The 19,925-nt window shown below is 41.2% G+C and overlaps 1 protein-coding gene across 1 annotated transcript in view; it reads right to left on the bottom strand.

The window, feature by feature from the left end:
- rps13 (ribosomal protein S13) overlaps positions 1–17,758 on the bottom strand; it is a 319,891-nt gene extending 302,133 nt beyond the window's left edge. The window contains exon 1 of the mRNA XM_055649871.1: positions 17,755–17,758. The gene's annotated coding sequence lies outside the window, so the exon portion shown is untranslated. The remainder of the gene's footprint in view (positions 1–17,754) is intronic.
- Positions 17,759–19,925: the final 2,167 nt, after the last annotated feature.

Genomic DNA, 19,925 nt, shown 5'->3' with positions numbered 1-19,925 from the left:
GATGTACGGAAATGATTCTATTAAACTTCTACGGGACTACCCTCATGAGATTGTGCAAAAGAGAAGAAAGTTCTCACAGACCAGAGAAGCTCTTTACGGTGTCAAGGGCGTCATATGTGGAGTGTTTTATCCGGCCAGGATGCGTATTACTTTCAAGGGAATCTCAAAAACATTCACTAACCTGGTAGAATCCCTTAAATATGCTCAAGAAATCGTGGCCAAGGCAGCAACAAAAGAAGATTGATCACCAGACATCATGAACAAATTAATGTGTTTATTCCCCCAACAAGAATATTAGTAGAAAAGTGAAAAAAGTGAATAACACCAAGCTTTAAAAATTATTATACGCAACAGATTTTCCATGAGACATGTCTAGACATTATAATCTTCTCTTGAACATTGTGGAACCTAACTCAAGGAGAGAGCGAAAAACATCACATGGCTTACATAGTCTTACATAGTCTTACAAAGTATAGAGAATTATTAGTAATTAATAATTAACAATACTAACACAGAAAACTGATACTGATAAAAATGTGTTATAACGCAGACAACAAGGTAATTACATAGGTTCCGCAGCTCGAGTGGGGAGGGGAGGAGACTCAGGCACCTGGCACAATTCCAGGAGCCTGACTCTGGTTAACCCTTTCAGCGAACAGCTTACTTTTAACAATACTAAAACCAATTACAAATAGTTAAGAGATAAAGAGAGAGGAATATATGTAACTGAATACATGATTAGATTTGATAAGTCGGAATGAAACATATATATATATATACTGCAATGGGGTGAAATAGAACTGATTTGGAAACGGTACCGACCCCCTAGGTTTTGGGTAATAAAGGCAGCGGGGCTAACCTCATAACATCTACGCCGGAAGCGATATCGATGTCGTATCCCACAGACGAGTGGGCCACTCACTACGGTGTCGGAAACTCAGACACCGTACATTTATTTTATATACTTTTTTTTTTTATCACAATATGTCACATTCATGTGTTTTTTTTTCAAGGACAATGGCAGAGGGGAACTACCAAGGAAGTCTATAATATAAATGCTCCCAAAATAACCAGAGTCCTGAGGTATGGATGCACCATTATAAGTAAGGCCATTAAAATTGGTAAAAATGTATGACGACAATCAAAGGAAAATGGGAGGAGTCACACTATGTAGTTGGAATATAAGGGGTATTAATGAACCTATTAAAAGGGGCAAGATACTAGCTCAGTTGAAATCATACAACACGGACATTTCGTTCCTACAGGAAACGCATCTTAAACATCAAGATCAGACGAGACTGAGGGCTAACTGGATAGGCCAAACATTTCACTCTTCATTCATTTCCAAATCCAGAGGTACTGCAATTATTATTCGTAAAGGAATTCCATTTAAATCAAAGAATACTATTTCAGATAAGGAAGGGAGATATCTTATAGTAGCAGGAGAGATCAATAATACGCCAATTACGCTGGTAAATATATATGCGTCCAACTTTGATAACCCTCAATTTTTTAATAAAATTCTGAATATAATTGCAGAATTTAATTATCAAAATGTTACAATTGGAGGAGACTTTAACTGCGTTTTAGACCCTTATTTAGATAAATCGATGCAAAACCAAAAAGGTAATATGAAATCTAAAACCAGTGAACTCTTACATACATATATGGAAAACACAAATATAGCAGATGTATGGAGGATTGCAAATCTGACGGGGACTACTCGTTTCATTCAACGGTGCATAAAACATACTCACGGATAGACTATTTTCTTGTGGATACAAAATTAATTCCACATACTATGAACTCTAAATACCACATTAATGCGATTTCAGACCACTCTCCGTTAACCTTTGTTTTAAAATTAGAAGGAATGTCTATGAATAAATCGTTCTGGAGGTTTAATTCGCAACTTTTAAAAGACCCACAAGGGAGTATATATCTAAAAAAACAGATGGACTTATTTTTTGAGATAAATGATACACCAGATATATCCCCCACGCTATTATGGGACTCCTTTAAAGCATTTATTAGAGGAGTCATTATTTCATTTCAAGCTTATCAAAATAAAAAGAATAAGAAAGAACAAAGACATTTAGAAGAACAAATAAAACAATTAGATACAGATAATACTAAAGATCCAACTATGGATAAACATAATAAAATCCTATTATTGAAATTCAAGCTAAATAAATTATTGTCAGAGAAAGTTATAACATTATTTCAAGTTATAAAACAAGAACACTTCGAATTCGGGGACAAACCCCACAAACTTTTACGCCAATTGAAAAAACGGGAAAAAGAGAATGAAATACTAAAGATTAAATCAGATAGAGGGGAATTATTAACATTACCCAAGGATATCAATAAAAGATTTGCTCAATTTTACCAGAATCTATATACATCTAAAACGTCAATAGATAATAATAAAGTTTCAGAATTTCTGGAAAATTGTAACCTCCCACAATTAGAATTGAGGGAACAAGAGGAACTGGGAGCAACAATTACTTCTAAGGAGATAGAAGACACAATAAAAACACTAAAGAATGGAAAAACACCAGGACCAGACGGATTCAGTAATGAATTTTATAAAGCCTTTTACGACATAGTTACCCCACGATTACAGAAAATGTATACATACGCTTTTAAAGAGCAAAGCTTACCCGAAACATTAGCAGAATCAACGATCACATTAATACTTAAAAAAGATAAAAACATAGAAGAACCAGGCTCATATAGAGCTATTGCTTTGTTAAATACGGATCAAAAAATAATAGCGAAAACACTAGCCAGTAGACTAAGCAGGTACGTTAGTAGACTAATAAATGGAGATCAAACAGGATTTATACCTAAGAGATACTCATTCAATAATTTGAGACGTTTGCTTAACATAATGCACTCACATAAATCTCACGATCAAGAGTTATCTATCATCTCACTGGACGCAGAAAAAGCGTTTGATCAAGTAGAATGGGATTATATGATTAAAGTATTGCAAAAATTCCAATTGGGAGAAAACTTCATCGCATGGATAAAACTATTATATAACAAACCTACGGCTAGAATATTAACTAATAATATATTATCCTCGAAATTTGAACTATCATGGGGCAATAGACAAGGATGTTCATTATCACCGCTATTATTTGCTTTGGTAATTGAACCCCTTGCTGAAAAAATAAGAACACACCCGGATATTTATGGTTATAATACAAAATATTCAAAGAATAAAATATCCCTATATGCCGATGATGTACTACTGTACATCACAAAACCACAAATTAGTATACCAAACATATTAAATTTAATTGAGGACTTTGGATCCTTCTTAGGATATAGAATAAATTGGAACAAAAGTGAAATTATGTCGATAAAACCAAAAGACTCAACACATCTCCGGAAATTTCCCTTTAAAATAGCTACCTTAATAAACGAAAAGAGCTGGGGGGTCTAGCGCTCCCTAATTTTATGTATTGTAATTGGGCAGTAAATATTAAAAAATATGATTCACCTGCTGGACAATTCTGCCCAGCAGGCGGACTGGATGGTAATGGAAAAAGGGGACTGCTCCCCGAGTAATATAGGAGCGACCATCCTCTCACCAATAAATTTGAATAATAAAAATTATAATAAAAATCCAATTATACATAACACAATTAGAACATGGAAACAAATAAAACAGAATTAAAAATTAAGAAACCTATCTCTTTTAATACCAATAGTCAATAATCCATCGTTTAAACCATCAATCATAGACAAATTGGGATCATTTATACAATGGGAAAGAATGGGAATCAAAACGCTCGAAGATCTGTATGAATTGGGGAAATTACTATCATTTCAACAACTACAACTGAAATATAATTTGAAAAATAACCAATGTTTTAAATATCTTCAAATTCGTGATTATCTGAAAAAACACACAAAAGACTATCATAATATGCCTTCTGACTTATTGGATGAAGCAATGAAGACAGCTAATTTAATATCGTACCTATATAATATCATTTTAAACATAGAAATACCCACAACAGATGGAATTAGAAGAGATTGGGAACAAGAATTAGCTATAAAAATCTCAAAAGAGAGCTGGGATAATCATTTACTACAGGTGAATAAATGTTCGATCAACGTACGACATACGCTCATCCAATTTAAAACATTACATAGATTATATTATTCAAAAACTAAATAAAATAAAATCTTCCCTAATGTTTCACCAATCTGTGATAAATGCCTGTGTCAAGAAGCTACCATAGCGCACTCTTTTGTTTTTTGTACAAAAATCCAAAAATTCTGGTATGAAATATTTGATATTTTTTCAAAATTAATCAAAATAAAACTGGTACCAAAACCAGAATGGATTATCTTTGGAATATCGGAAGGTAACCCTGAACTAAACGTGTTTCAGAAGAATTTATTTAATTACGGGCTAATAATGGGAAAAAAGCTTATACTTAATTTCTGGAAAAATGCGCCCACACCAACAATAAAAATGTGGATATCAAATATGTTTGAAACATTACATCTGGAAGAGATGAGATTCCTCTTAGCAGGTAAAGCAGACCAATTCCAAAAGACGTGGTCTATGTTTCTGGACCTATTACAAGTATGAGGGGCAATAGTAATTTAAATAAATAAATAAATAAATAAATGGTATCAGGACCTGGTAACGGGAGGTAAAACAACAAAAACAGACTTGGTTGGTAGTCTCCTTTCTGCGGAATTTAATGTTATAATAGAGCGATTGTTCCTATTTTCTTTTTCTTTCTTTTCTAGGGTCTATTTTCTCACTTTACTTCCTTCTCTAACTTCTTTTCTAAGGGCTTTCTTTTCCCAACATTCTTGCACTTCACGACTTGCGCACTTTCTTTACTTTCCTTACTTCTATCTTTTTCTTAAAGCTCAAAAAAAAATGAAGCGGTACAAAAAATGTATTAAGATATATGTGTTGTGTAGTATTGTAATTTACCGTACTTCTAATAAAAATAAAATTTTTAAAAAAGAGAAAAACTTTTTTCACACAGAGTGGTGAATCTCTGGAACTCTCTGCCACAGAGGGTAGTTGAGGCCAGTTCATTGGCTATATTTAAGAGGGAGTTAGATGTGGCCCTTGTGGCTAAGGGGATCAGGGGGTATGGAGAGAAGGCAGGTACGGGATACTGAGTTGGATGATCAGCCATGATCATATTGAATGGCGGTGCAGGCTCGAAGGGCCGAATGGCCTACTCCTGCACCTAATTTCTATGTTTCTATGTTTCTATCCGCCTGCAGAAGTTGATAGAACGTGTCTAACCAGAGTCACAATGTGGTTTCCAAGCTCAGTCAGAAGGTCAACAGTAGGAATGGTCTTCTCCCTTTGCCAGCTCCAGGAGAAGTGCAGAGAACAGCAGATTCCCCATGTATGTTGCTTTCCTTGACCACACCAAGGCGTGTGACCTCATCAGCAGAGATGGCCTATTTAAGGCTCTGCCAAAGATCAGCTACCCACCATAACTGCAGAGCATGATAGTATCCTTCCACACCAACATGAAGGGGACAGTGCAGTTCAATGACAGCTTCTCGGAGCCCTTCGACATCCGCAGTAGTGTCAAACAAGGCTGCGTCCTCGCTCCCACCCCTTTGGGATTTTCTTCACTCTGTTCCTGAAACATGCCTTTGGCACTGCAACAGAGGGGATCTACATGCATACTAGATCAGATGGCAGGCTCTTCAACCTCACCCGCCTCAGAGCAAAGATAAAAGTACGTGAAGCTCTCATCAGAGAGATGTTGTTTGCCGACGACGCCGCAGTTGTGTCTCACACACACTACAGTCACTGATGGACTGCTATCTATTGGGCATGCAAGGACTGCGGGCTGACCATCAGCCTGAAGAAGACGAACGTCTTGGGGTAGGATACAGGGGCGCCGCCTGTCATCACCATCAACGACTACGAATTTGATGCCGTTCATCAGATCACGTACCTCAGCTCCACCATCACCGCCAACCTCTCCTTGGACACAGAGATTGATAAGAGGATCGGGAAGGCAGCTACAACTCTCGCTCGCCTCATAACTCGAGTGTGGACCAACCCAAAGCTGACAGTGAAGACAAAGATAGCAGTCTACAACGCCTGTGTCAACAGCAGCTGCTGTATGGCAGTGAGACATGGACATGCCAGGCAGGAGAGAAGACTCAACACCTTCCACCTGAGAAGCATCCGCCGTATCCTGGGCATATCCTGGCTAGACAGAGTGCCCAACGCCGAGATTCCGTCTCATGCTGGCCTTCCCAGTATGTACACGCTACTCAGGCAGCGCAGACTGCGATGACTGGGCCATGTCCACCACATGGAGGATAGCTATATTCCAAAAGACATCCTCTATGGAGAGCTGAAATCTGGGAGGAAAACCATTGGCCGCCCCCAGCTACATTACAAGGATGTCTGCAAGAGAGGTCTGAAGGCGCTAGACATCGATGTGGAGTCCTGGGAGAGCCTTGCAGCTGACCGCACGAGGTGGAGAGGTACCCTAAACCAACATCTCGAAACGGGGGAAGAGAAACTGTTGAACGCAGCGGCAGACAAGCGGGCGTGCAGAAAGGAGCGCAGCAACTTCAACAAACCCGAGTCCACACACAAATGTGACCTTTGCCACAGAGACTGTCACTCCTGCATTGGTCTCTTCAGCCACAAGCAACGTTGCTCTAGCCGAGGTTTGGAGCAAGCAACCAACAACTAGGATGCATCACCCATGGTCCACCCTGTTTTGACGAATGCAATCAACGTGGCGTGCACAAACAGAAGATCAAACAGAACAATTTGTCTTTCAACTTTAGACTGTGAACACCATACACAAGACGAAACAGATTTGTTTGATTGTAACACCTTGCTCTGACATATTATTGCAAGGTGAATGGAAATGAGTGCAGCTTGCTGCAAATGAGCGAATTCAGTGTTTCCAACGCAGTAGTTATTTTTCATATAATGGCTGTTAACTAAAAAGTGGATGGTAAAAACTGGACTGATAAATTTCATTACGCTGCAGTGCTTGGGGCTATTTATTGATTGTAGCACCTTGCTCTGAAAGGTTATTGCAAAAAGTTATCAACAAAAATATGTCAGGGAACTGCAGGCCAGTGCACCTAACATATGTGGTCAAGAGGTTATGAGATTATACTAAGAGATAAAGTATACATGCATTTAGGTGGACAAGGGGTGATTAGTGATAGTTTTCATGATTTTGTACATGGGATGTTGTAATTCATGAATCTCTGAATTGTTTTGTAGATGTGAGTTAAAAGATTGATGAGGGCAGAGATGTAGATGTATATGTGTGGCATTCAACAACGTTTCGCATGGTTGGCTGTGCTGGAAGTTTAGATCACTTAGGATCCAAGGAGAGATAGCAGAATGGATGGAAAATTGGCTACATGGTCAAAAGAAGAGTGTGCTGGTGGAAGGAAGATTTTCGACTGGAGGCATGTGACTAATGGTGTTCCTCAGTGTTCAGTGATGCGTCCATTACTGTTTGTCATGTATATCAATTATTTGATATATTTCGCAACATTTAAGAACCATTTAGACAGGTACATGGATAGGATACGTTTAGAAGGGATATGGGCCAAAAGCAGCAGGTGGGTCTAGTGTAGATATGGCATGTTTGGTCAGCGCGGGCAACTTCGGGCCGCTGGGCCTGTTTCCATGCTGAATAACTCAATGACTCAGACTAAGACAAATGGTAATGAATGATGCTTGCTAAAACTGACTAATTTGGTGTGTCCTAAGCAGTAGAGATTTATTTTTGCACACAAAGGCGATTATGAAAGTTAGTTCGTAACAACATGTCACAAACTAACATTTCCGATGTATTTCATGACACTGCATCGATCGGTGCCATTCATTTGATTGTAGCACCTTATTCTGAAAAGCTATTGGAAGATGAATGGAAATGAATGCTGCTTGCTGCAAATGGACTAATTCAGTTTCCAAAGCAGTTGAGTTATTTACCATACAAAGTTGTTAAATAAAAAGTAATTAGGAATAACGTGATGTAAAGTAACTTTTCTGATCAAGGAGGTAAGGAGCAGTTATGTGAAGGGAATAAGCAGCTGGGAACATGTATCCCTGGAGGAATTTCAAACTAAGGAGCAAGCTATAAAACAAAATCAGGAGGGCAAAAAGGGGACAGAAGTTAACTGTCGTAACTGTCAGATGAATGTTCTTTAGAGTAGCGGCACATTGGGACAAAATTAGTAAGGACGGCGATCTCACTGGCTCTCCACTGCGCACTGGACAATATTAACACATATAACAGTCTGTGGCTCATGAACCATAGCTAGGCATTCAACACCATCATCCAGTCCAAACGTGTTTCCAAGACCAGGGAACTGGGTTTCTGCAAATCCCTTTGCAACTGCATTCTCAACTTCCTCATCAACACACCGCAATCAGTACAAATTGGCAACAACACTTCCACGCTAACCATCAGAACAGGGCACTTCAAGGCTTTAATTAGCCTATGGCTCTACTCACTCGATACCCACGACCGTGTCAGCCCGATACAGTTCCAACCCGATGCTTAAATTTGCAAATGATGTAACAGTTGTTGGACAAACTACCGGCAATGATGAGTCAGATTATAGGAGGATGATGGATCATCTGATTGAATGGTGCCAGCACAACAACTTTGCTCTATATGTCAGTAAGACTAAGGAACTGATTGTTGACTTTAGAAGATGAAGACCGAGAATCCACCAACAAGTCAGTGGTGGGGAAAGTCAACAATTTCAAGTTAGTGGACAGGCATATCTCGGAAAATTTACCATTGCCCAGTACACTGATGTAATCATACAGAAAGCCCATGAATGCCTCTACTTCCTTAGAATATTGGGAAGATTCGGAATGCCATAAAAAGCTGTTGAACCTCTATAAGTGCACGGTACATTGTAACTGGATGCAACATGGCCTGGTTTGGGGCCATGAATGCTCAGGATAGAAATATATCACAAAATGTGGCAGACACTGCTCAGTCCATCAGGAACTGATTTAGTTCCTTATACCTCATATTTATTTCCTGTTGTTCAAGGGATCTATAGGCGAAGCGGCCTCAAAAAGGTAATGAGCACCATCCAGGACCTCACCACCTTCGCCACTCTCTCATTTTAGTCCTGCCAACATGAAGAAGGTATTTGGCTGGAAACGTTGACCTTCTGCTTCAGAAACAGCTTCTTCCCACCAACCATCAGACTCTTAAACATCACAAGCTATGAACTACAAACCTCTTTGTTTGCACTAGGGACTTCAGGTTTTTGTTTTACAATTTTCTACATATATATATTTATTTTATTCAACGTTCTTTTATTTTCTATGATACCAGTACATTGTTTATTATTGCTGCTGCAAGTAATAATTCCATTGTTCTTTGTTCGATACATCTGACAATTAAACATTCTTGACTCTTAATTTGGGCAAATTTATCACTTGGGCTCGGCTTCTTATTTTGAAGTAAAACAAAAAGTGCCGGAGGAACTTAACGGGTCCGGCCACATCTGTTGAGGGGTGTGGGGGGAGTGGGGGGGCGGGGGGGGTGATAGACGATGTTTCGGGTCGGGAAACTTGTTCGGACTGGAGTAGGAGGGAGAAAGTTGAAGAGGGGCAAGGATGTAATGACATTTCTGTTGTTGGAAGCGCGCCCAATTTTCATTCATTGACCTGGTCATATTTTCCATTCCTTGCTGTTCTTTAATTAAATTACTGAACTGAATGCAAACTGTGCCAGCAGGGATTTCACCAGGTTGCCGCAATCTGTTCATATTGCTTAATGTCAAATTATTACGATCTCGGTTCCCCAATGGAATCTCGGTTCCCCAAAGATATAAAAACAACGGAGCATTTAGAAGCTCCGAGTTTCACCTCGGACTGTGTTTGCAACACAAAGGCTCACATCGTTTCACACAGAAAATGCGGGAAACGTATGACAGCGTGGAGAAAATATTGTACGTGATCATCGCTGTTATTGGAATTCCCGGTAAGTGTGAAGAACAAATTCAGTTCTGTTGCGTGACTCGTGTACGGATTTAAAATTGACGAGCAGGAAATCAGGATAATAAAATAAATACGTCGGTTCTCTATTCATGGAAGTGTACTTTACTTGAAAGGATCCCAGGAAATGCTCGGGTTCTAAGAACAAAAATGGCAAAAATAAATAAATAAGGAGAACGAGTTTAATTTCAAAAATGTGCTGGGGTATTTAATTGCATAAAACGGGATACATCCCTGAATTCCGATAGTTTTCTTCCCAGCACAGTAAAGTTTGTAGCCTGAGAAATACTGAATGTAGTTAATGGCAACACTATTAATAGCATTGATGTACGGAGGGATATTACGGCGCAAATTCATAATCCTCTGAAAGTGACAACACTCGTAGACAGTGGCAAAGAAGGTGTATGATATGCTTGCCTTCATTGATAAGAATCAGGAAATACTGCTGAAGTTTGTAGCTTTCATTCGACCATTTTTTGAGTATTGTAAGAAGTTCTGGTTCTGAAGGTTTTGGCGAGTGCAGTAGAGATTTGCCAGAGTGCTACCTGGATTAGAAGGTATGAACTACAAGGTGAAGTAGGCCAACCCTGGATTATTTTCTGTGCAGCATGAGAGGTCGAGAGCACACCGCATAGACGTATATAAAATTATGAGAGACATACATAGTATAGATGGTCCGAACCTTTTCCTGGGATGGAAGCATCAGTGATTATAGGGCATAGCTTTAAGGCATTAGTTTAAAAGACGCGTGATGAAAGTTTTTTTTAACACAGCGTGGTAGGGCTGCCAGGGGTGGCGGAGGAAGCAGATATGATAGTGACATTTGAGACACTCTTAGATAGGCACGCAGACATGCAGAGGATTGGGTAATATCAACAACATGCAGGCAGAGGATATTGGCTTAATTTGGCAACATTGTGGGACAAAGGTGCCAGTCCAACGCTGTTCTGTTGTATGTTATATGTTAATTAATGGACCTTGAACTGTGGATCAGTACCTGCACACTGGGTATCAAATGGCACAGTTCTGTGGACAAATAAATAGGGAGAGGGAACACTGGGAACTGCAGATTGGCCAGCCAGCACTCAGAGGTAAGGATACCGCTGGAGTCTTCTATGCAAGATCTGATGAATGAGCTCCCAGAAACAAAATTAAGGTGTAAGACAAAGTTAGTATGAAACTTTATTACGGACTCGAGGTCCAGACAAGGGGCAACATTGCATTAAAAAAATGCATTGCATATTTTAAAAAATCATAATGTACATATAAAATCTTAGTATATCACTTATGAAAGCATCATAATATTAAAAAAAAAAACACAATACATAAATTAAAAATCCAGATTAAAAGAATGATCAATGTCCTACAACGAGACAACGATACCAGTGTCTCCACAGCTGGGATTCGTAGCGTGTAGTGCTAATCATTATATTTGATAAGGCCACAATAATTACATTTTTAGAGTCATTTATCCTGCAAATGAATTTATACATGTGATTTCTTAGGATAGCTTCTAAAACGGAAGGTGTAGAACGGTATAAAACGGAGGTTGACTTTAACAAAGCAGTTGTGACAGAGAGTTGTGGATGTACCCCAGTCCTTCACACAGAGCATATCCCCACCATCAATTCTATCCGCGCTGCCCGTGGAGATCAGCCAACATAATCAAGGACTTTTAAAAATAACTTTTCCTCTAGCGCAAGTAGATAGGGTGGTAAATTAGACGCATGGTGTGCTTGCTTTTATTCCTTGGTGCATTAATATAAGAGTCAGGAAACCAAGATGCGTCATTTGATGTATTGAGTGCAGTTTTTTCGTCCCTGTGGAGGCTTTGGAGAAGGTGCCGAGAAGGTGTGCAGAATGCAGCCTGGATTGGGTGGTTTCAGCTACAGGGACTTGCTGCAGTTTAGAATAATGTGGGGAAACTCTTTGAAAATTACAGAATTGTGAAAGGTCTATATAGGGTGAATGGGGAGAAGACGTTTCTACTAGAGGGAGCGTCTTAGACCAGAGGGCATAATCTCAGAATAAATGGGTGTACGTTTAGAAAGCGGAGTTTGACAGATTCTTGACTAGTAACGGCGTCAAGGGTTATGAAGAGAAGGGTGGAGAATGGAGTTGGGAAGGATAGATAGATCAGCCATAATTGAAGGGTGGAGTAGACTAGATATGCGGAATGTCGTAATTCTGATCCCATGTCTTACGAATTTATGAATATATAGAATTATGAGGTATAGTTAAGGAAAACAGTCAGAGCTTTTTTCCAGAGTGGAAATGTTCAACGCTAGAGGCCATATCTATAAGGTGAGAGGGAGAACGTTTATTGGAGATATGAGGGGCGAGTTTTATTTACACGGAGAGTAGTCAGAGCCTGAAACGAAATGCCAGGGCTGATGGTGGAGGCGGATGCGATAGAGGCATTTAAGAGGCTTTTAGATAGCCACACGGAAAGGCATTGGATAGAGGAATTTGGATCATGTACTTACAGATCAGATCAGTTCAACTTAGCATCAAGTTCGGCACCAACAATGACGGGCGAGGACCCCGTTTCTGTGCTGCGCTGTTATATGTCCTATGTTACCAGACGACTGAATGGCCCTCCTACAAGCTGGAGGGTAATTCCAATCTTCCAACCGACCTTAATTGTGAGTTTCAAACATTTCTCCCCTTTAACTGTAATTCTACAATGCTGTAAAATTATATTCTACACTCTTGTGTTTTTCTCTTTACATTACCTGTTGTCGTTGTTCATGTCTTGATTGTACTCATGAATAGTAGAATCTGACGACTGTATAGTACACAAGCAAAAATATTTGTAATGCTATAATACTGTATGATAATATTTTGCACAATAGTAGTTTTCTCTTTGCCTGTTCTACCTGTTCTATTGGTGTATGGTTTGATACCATCGTGTATAGTGTGGTTTGATTTAACCGGAGAGCATGCAAACCAAATTATTTAACCGTATTTCGCCACATGTTGCAATTAATACCGATCAAAACTAGATCATGTGGCATCGGGGAAGTCAAATACAGCATAAAGCTAAAGGAAAACCCATATAATATTGCAAAGATTAGTGGGAAGCAGGAGGATTGGAAAGCTTAAAAAAAAACAATAGAACGTGTAACTAAAAGGTAATATAGGGGGGAAAGATGAAATATGAAAGTTAAGCTGGCCAATAATATAAAAGACGCTTACAAAAGTGTTGTCAGATATTGTATATCAAGAGTAAGAAAGTGGCAAGGGTGGACTTTGGACCGCTGGAAAATTATGCTGGAGAGGTGATAATGGGGAATAAAAAGATGGCAGATGAAGTGAATACGTTTGTTTTGCAACAGTATTCACAGTGGAAGACACCAGCAATGTGCCTGAAATTCAAGATATTCAGGGTGTGGAAGTTAGTGGAGTGTTTATCAAGGTGTATGGGTATCTGAAAGGTCTGAAGGTGCATAAATTTCCAGGACTAGATGGATTGCACCCCAGGGTTCTGAACGAGGTGGGTTTAGAGATTGTGGAGGCATTAGTTGTGATATTTCAAAAATCACTAGCTAACAATGCTAGCTGACAATGATCTATTCTACATTTTCCTTTATCTGTGTCCCCTATGATGTCTCATTTTCACACATTACCCTTCCTCTCCCTCTCCCTCTCCCCTGACTCTCAATCGAAAGAAGATCCTTGAACCGAATCGTCACCCATTCCTTCTATCCAGAGATGCTGCCTGTCCCGCTGAGTTACTCCAGCATTTTAAGTTTATCTGCTCTGCAGCCTTTCCAACTTAACAACGTCTTTCCCAAAACATGGAGCCCAAAGCTTAGTACAATACTAAATACAATACAATACTATAAATGTCTAAATATCACCTCACCAACATCTTATATAACTGCAACATGACCTCCCAATTTCTATACTCTATACTCTGACTGACAATAGACAATAGACAATAGACAATAGGTGCAAAAGTAGGCCATTCGGCCCTTCGAGCCAGCACTGCCATTCAATGTGATCATGGCTGATCATCCCCAATCAGCACCCCATTCCTGCCTTCTCTCCATATTCCCTGACTCAGCTATCTTTAAGAACCCTACATAATATGTAGCTCTCTATTGAAAGTATCCAGCGAACCGGCCTCCGTCATCCTCTGAGGCAGAGAATTCCACAGACTCACAACTCTCTGTGTGAAAAAGTGTTTCATCGTCTCTGTTCTAAATGGCTTACTCCTTATTATTAAACTGTGGCCCCTAGTTCTGGACGTCCCCAACATCGGGAACATGTTTCCTGCCTCTAGCGTGTCCAATCCCTTAACAATCTTATATGTTTTAATAAGATATCCTCTCATCCTTCTAAACTTCAGCATACAAGCCCAGCCGCTCCATTCTCTCAGCATATGACAGTCCCGCCATCCCGGGAATTAACCTTGTAAACCAACACTGCATTCCCTCAATAGCAAGCATATCCTTCCTCAAATTAGGGGACCAAAACTGCACATAATACTCCAGGTATGGTCATACTAGGGCACTATACAACTGCAGAAGGACCTCCTTGTTCCTATACTCAACTCCTCTCGTTATGAAGGCAAACATGCCATTCGCTTTCTTTACTGCCTGCTGTACCTGCATGCTTACTTTCATTGACTGATGAACAAGAACCCCCAGATCCCATTGTACTTCCCATTTTCCCAACTTGACACCATTTAAATAATAATCTGCCTTCCTGTTTTTGCTACCAAAGTGGATAACCTCACATTCATCCCCATTAAACTCAATCTGCCATGCATCTGCCCACTAACCCAACCTGTCCAAGTCACCCTGGATTCTCATAGCATCCTCCTCACAGTTCACACTGCCACCCAGCTTTGTGTCATCTGCAAATTTGCGGATGTTACTTTGAAAACCAATATGCCGAAAGCTTTTTTGACTACCCTATCTACCTGTAATGCCACATTTAAGGAAATGTGTACCTGCCGTCCGATATCCCTCTGCACTACAACAGTTCCCAGAGCCTCCCCATTCACCGTGTAGGTCTTTCCCATGTTAGACTTCCCAAAATGCAAGATCTCACATTTATCCATATTAGATTAAATTAAAACCACATAGCGGCGGCACGGTGGCGCAACGGTAGAGTTACTGCCTTTACAGCGCTTGCAGCGCCGGAGACCCAGTTTGATCCTGACTACGGGAGCTGTCTTTATAGAGTTCTCCCCGTGAGCACAGTTTTTAGCCGAGATCTTCGGTTATATAAGTATAAATTGGCCGTGCAGGCTGAAGGACCTGTTTCCACGCTGTATCTCTAAACTAAACAACCATTCCTCAGCCCACCTATCCCAGCGATCAAGATCCTGCTGCAACTTTTGATAACCATCTTCACCATCTACACCCACTTTAGTGCAAACTTTCTAATCATGCCATTTACGTTTTCATCCAAATCATTGGTACAGATGACAAACAGTAATGGGCCCAGCACTGAACACTGTGGCACCAACACCCTCTGCTTCCTTCTATGATATAAACATAGAAAATAGGTGCAGGAGAAGGCCATTTGGCCCTTCGAATACATGGTATTCCCCACTGCTTTAATTAAATCCCCTCTCCAGCATCTTCTCTGTGTAGTTCTGCTCTTGCTCTCCCTCTCCCCCAGATGGAACAAGGATGGAGTTCCCCTGGTCCTCACCTTTCACCCCACCAGCCTTTGTATCAGAATTCAGAATTCCTACTTTTTCCCCATATCCCTTGATTCTGTTAGGCCTAAGAGCTATATCTAACTCTCTTTTGAATACATCCAGTGAATTGGCGTCCACTGCCTTCTGTAGCAGAGAATGCCACAAATTCACAACTCTCTGACTGAAAAAGTTTTTCATCATCTCAGTCCTAAATGGCCTACCCTTATTCTTAAGATTATGACAATTTTCTATTAATTCAGCTATCTCTCCTTGCATCCCATGCACTCTAACTTTCCAGAGCAGTCTACCATGCGGAACTTTCTCGAATGCCTTGCTGAAATCTTATTTTACAATGTCTACATCTCTGCCCTCATCAACCTTTTTGCTCACATCTTCAAAAACCTCAATGAGTTCCATGGATCACAACCTCCCACATACAAAACCATGCTGAATATCCGTAATCAGCTGTTATCCATCTAAATGCATGTATATCTTATCTCCCAGAGTTCTCACTAGAATCCTTCCCCCGATATTTTAAATCTATGTTTCTTAATTCCTCTCCTCCAGGTTAAAAAAAAATCTGTGTTTGTACCCAATCTATTTTTCTCAGGATGTTATTCACCTCATAATATCAACCTCATCCTCATGTGCTCCGAGGAATGGAGTCCTAACCTGCTTCTAGAAATAGAGTCCTGGCAACATTCTTACAAATCTTTCGTGCACCATTTCCAGCTTAATAACATATTTCGTACAACAGTATAGCAAAAACTGAACGCACTAATCGACATGTAGCCTGACAAGTGTCTTGTATAACGGCAACATAACCTCTTAACTTATATAATCAATACTCTGACTGATGAAGGTCAATGTCCCGCAAACCTTCTTGACCACCCTATCTCCCTGTGATGACACATTCAAGGCACAATGTACCAACAATGATTGTGCTCTACAACCCTGCCATTCACTGTGTAAGTCTGTCCCGCTAGGACTTCCTAAAATTCAAAACCTCGCTCTTATCTCTATTAAACTCCATTCACAATTCCTTAGCCAATCTGGCCTGCAATACTGTTGCAATTTCAGACATCCACTTCGCTATCCACAATACCGGCCACTTGAGTATCACCTGCACACTTACTAATCATGTCTTGTATGTTCTCATCCAGAGTGATGATATATGTGACAAACAGGAATGGCGCAGCAGCAAACCCTTGCTTTGCCTGTCTCTGTCCCTCCCTCACCCTAGCTCTCTGACTAGTCGCAATGTCCTACTGATTAATTTTACTGTTCGTATGCCTTGTTGTTACCTTACCCTCAGCCAACAATGAACCATTTTACATTTCCTTGTCATTTGTCTGCTATGATCTGTCATTTTCTCACCTTATCCTTCCATATCTCCAGTTTCCCTCTTCCCTGATTTTCAGTCTGAAGAAGGGTCTCAATCTGAAACGTCACCCATTCCTTCTCTCCATAGATGCTGCCTGTCCCGCTGAGTTACTCCAGCATTTTTTGTCTTTCTTCAGTGGAAATCAGCATCTGCAGTTCCTTCCTACACCTTTCGTTTTCTCCCCTTTCGTTTTCTCTCTGTCTCCATCACAGGGGACAGACTGTGGACCAGAAACCTACCGACTACCACATTTACTTGGACTTCACTTCCTCCCAGGCCGCCTCTTGCAAAGATGCTATCCCCGACTCTCAATTCTTCTGTCTCTGCTGCATTTTCTTCCAAGGTTCGGCTTTCTATTCTAGGACATCTAAGATGCCCTCTTTCTTGAGTAGACATGGTATTCCCCACTGCTGTAATTGAATCACCTCTCCAGCATCTTCTCTGTGTAGTTCTGCTCTTGCTCTTCCTCTCCCCCCAGATGGAACAAGGATGGAGTTCCCCTGGTCCTCACCTTTCACCCCACCAGCCTTTGTATCCAACACATCATCCTCCAACATTCCCGTCATCCAATGTAATCTCAACGCCAGGTACATCTTCCCATCATCATCACTTTCCACCTTCAGCAGAGAAAATTCTATCTCTATAACTTTTTGGTTCACTCATCCCTTCCCACCAATACGATCCCCTCCCCATGTACATTCTCCTGCAACAGCAGGAGTGTAACACATATCCTTATACCAATCCCCCGCATCCATCCCGGGACACCAGCAGCCCCAGGTGAGACAAGGGTTCACGTGCACTTTCTCTAACTTTATGTACTGCATCCAGTGTTCCCAAATGTGCCCCCTTGTACATCAGCGAGACCAAGACTACATTCAGCAATCGTTTCGGCGAACACTTGCGCTCAGTCTGCCTAGTGCCTATCTGTTCTCACAGTTGCTAATTCACCTTCCTGTTGCCATACTAACCTTCCTGTCCTGGGCCTCGTCCATCACCAGAGTAAAGTCATGTGCAAACTGGAGCAACACCACCTCATATTCCGCTTGGGTAGCCTTCTCCCTCTCGATTATGCCCCACCTGTATATTCCTATTTATCTCCCCCCCCCCCCCCCCCGCCCCCCCCCCCCCCCCACCCCTAGTTCCTAGTTTCTACATATTAAGAAAGACGTATTATTCGAGACACAACAGCATGACGGAAATTGAATGTGAGGAAATAAGATGCTGAGATAAGGATCAGTTTTTAATGTTTTGGAATGGCATGGTTATTCATTCAGTTTCTCTGTTGCCACGTGTTGGGCTTGCTCGGTTGGTCACAATAATAATAATAATAATAGAGTGACAGGATCATAAAATTATACAGTGTGGAAACAGGCCCTTCAGCCCAACCTGCCCCCACCGGCCAACATGTCCCAGCTACACTGGTCCCACCTGCCCTTATCCCTCCAAACCTGTCCTATCCATGTACCTGTCTAACAGGTTTTTAAACGTTGGGTTAGTTTCTGCCTCAACTACCTCCTCTGGCAGCTTGTTCCATACACCAACCACCCTTTGTGTGAAAAAGCTACCGCTCGGTAACTAAATCTATTAAATCCCTTCACCGTCAACCTATGTCCTCTGGTCCTCGATTTACTTATTCTGGGCAAGAGACTGTGAATCTACCCGATCTATTCCTCTCCTGATTTTGTTGGGCAGCGCTGACTCGGTGGGCCAAATGGCCTGTTTCCACGTTATATCTATAAACTAAATTAAACTAACCCCTTGTGCCTGCCTCGTCTCATTCTGCAGTCAACCTAGTGGCGATTGTGATCCTATCCCGCGGAAAATGCGGCCTCTCCACCTGCACCACTCGCTACCTGATGGCCATGGCAGTGGCCGATATAATGGTTATTATCAACGAGGTGATTTTCCTTCGGATCAGTGTTCATTATTTCCCGGTCTGTTTCCTGTACATCACGGTTGTGTGTAGCGTTGTCAATGTGTTCCGTCGCGCAGCCACTGACTGTTCCGTCTGGTTCACCGTCACTTTCACATTCGATCGGTATGTCGCCATTTGTTGCCAGGAGCGGAAAACAAAATATTGCACCGGGAAAACTGCGACTACGGTTCTCGCAACAACCGGCGCACTACTCTGTCTGAAAAACATTCCCTATTACTTTACAACGGAATATGTCGAAATCGTGGACAACGTGCAGTGGTTCTGCGTTTGGGCAGCAAGTTATTTCATTGAACCCGCTTGGATTGGATTTGACTGGTTCGACACGGTTTTGACACCATTGCTCCCTTTCGCTGTAATTCTGCTGCTCAACGCTCTGACAGTCAGGCACATTATAGTGGCCAGTCGCGTCCGCAAGGCTCTGAGGAGTCAGAGCAAGGGGGAGAACCGCAATGATCCGGAGATGGAGAGCAGGAGGAGGTCTATGGTATTACTCTTCAGTCTTTCCGGCAGCTTCATTATACTGTGGCTGACAAATGTTGCAGACTTTGTTTACTATCAGATCACAGGATCAGGAACCGACCGCAATGTCCAACAATTTATTTTCAACTATGCCGGCCACTTGCTGCGGAATTTCAGCTGCTGCACGAACACCTTTATTTACATGGCGACCCAGTGCAAGTTCAGGGATGAGGTGAGGAGCGGTTTGAAATATCCATTCACCAGGTTTCTCCAGTTCATCAATAAAGCCGCATCCTAAAAACTGCTGACAGAGAGCGTCACTTGTGTATGTCCACGTTCCACCGTCAATGCCTCTTCCAGCCGAACGGAGCATTCAACTGATGGTCAGCACGGATTCACCAGTCACCGGCCGCAGATGCTTTGGCCTCACTCATTTTTCAACTTAGTACCAAGGGGTTACGGG

Source organism: Leucoraja erinacea, chromosome 18 (genome assembly GCF_028641065.1).
Source record: "Leucoraja erinacea ecotype New England chromosome 18, Leri_hhj_1, whole genome shotgun sequence".
In the NCBI taxonomy this organism is placed as follows: Eukaryota; Metazoa; Chordata; class Chondrichthyes; order Rajiformes; family Rajidae; genus Leucoraja; species Leucoraja erinaceus.
The sequence above is the reverse complement of the archived record's forward strand: the minus strand, read 5'-3'. Positions and strand labels throughout refer to the sequence as shown.